This window comes from Pyrgilauda ruficollis, unplaced genomic scaffold, assembly GCF_017590135.1.
Source record: "Pyrgilauda ruficollis isolate IOZ18807 unplaced genomic scaffold, ASM1759013v1 scaffold93, whole genome shotgun sequence".
NCBI lineage: Eukaryota > Metazoa > Chordata > Aves > Passeriformes > Passeridae > Pyrgilauda > Pyrgilauda ruficollis.
The window spans coordinates 2,603,191-2,604,689 of record NW_024531377.1 but is presented as its reverse complement, the minus strand read 5'-3'; positions in this window follow the sequence as shown (position 1 = coordinate 2,604,689).

Sequence of the window (1,499 nt, the reverse complement as noted above, 5' to 3'; positions counted from 1 at the left end):
CTTCCAAAATTTTTTCTTTTTTTTTTTTTTTTTTTTTTTTTTTTTTTTTTTTTTGCTGGGGTGGGGAGAGGAGGGGTGGATTACAAATGTTGTAGCACTTCAATTCCCTGAAATATATTTAAGCTTTTCCAAGGTGTTCAAGTTTATTTCTGTGTATTTTATGGGCAAGAAACAAAATTCTCTCAAGGGGTTAAAAAAAAAGCACAAAACTTGTTTGTTCTCTCCTAATTCACTGTTACAGATTTTACAACTCCTGGTATCAAGAAGGATTTGTGTCCCTACCCTTGACAGAAACGTCCACCTCCCCATCCTTCTGCAGTGAGGATGAGCCAGCTGTCAGCCTGGCTGCCATTCCCACCCTCCTGCGGCTGAGCAGAGCTTTTAATCAGTCTTGGAAAGTGCTTTGCTGACCCTTCCCTTCCAACAGAGGCTGATGTTCAGGCTGTAGTTCCTCGTATCAAACGTGCTTGTGGATGTCTTGCTGGGCATTCGCTGCCTTCAGCTGGAGCTGGGAGCAGCAGTTTGCCTGTGTCAATGACCAGCTAATAACAGGAGAGAGCAGAGCATGCATGGATCAGAGAAAGGGCCAAAGCTGTCCTGCTCAGTGGCACCGTGGGCCCAGATTGCTCACTAGTGGTTTACCAAGTATCAGCGTGGAAAAATAATCCATCAGCTTGTTTAGGTAACCTGACTTTGCTGTTAGGGGCAAATGAACATCTGCATCACAAAATGCAAGTAATGGGCAAGAAATCTGGGGATTTGGGCAAGTTCTGTTTAGGAAGAGCCAGCCTGGTCAGAGTCAGCTCTCTGGAAAGTGGCACCAAGGAACTTGTGCAGATCAGCCGGGGTTCCAGAGACCTGCAGCCAGCACTGCCTGGCTTTGCTTGTCCTCCTGGCACCCAGAGGTGACCTTTGGCTGATTCCCTTCCCATCTTGCTCTGCTCTCCTCCTGCCATTTGGTTGTTTTGTCCTGTTGAAGTTGAGCTCCTGGGCAGGGGGAGGCTGGAAGTTCCATTTATTGGGTGTGTGTGAAGCCCTCGGCACCGCAGGGCTGTATCCACTATCTCCAGGCTGCTGCACCAAGAGCAGCTGTTATCAGTAACAGCAAAAACAAGGAGCTGTGATAGAGTGTGGGAAGGGGAATAGCTTGGCATTACTGATGTCAGGTTTAGAGAGTAAGAACTGCATTTGTGTTATTATTGATTATCCTCTGGAGAGCTGTAAGCATCTCCCTGGATAGGGATCCAGTTTCTGCCCTTACCCTATATAACCTCATCAGCTTCAAAACAAGATTTAATGTCATTAGAGCAAATTGGCATTAAGGCAACGGATTTTGTCCAAAAAAATCAGGTTGTCTTTACTTATTTTTTCTAAGCATATGGCATCAGAAGGATCATTGAGAACTTTACCCAAACCAACCTTTCTTCCCAGCTGTCTCAGGTCCAGCTTGTGTCACCAACCTTTTTGCCTGTGCTGCTTTCCATTCTGCTAAGTGGTAA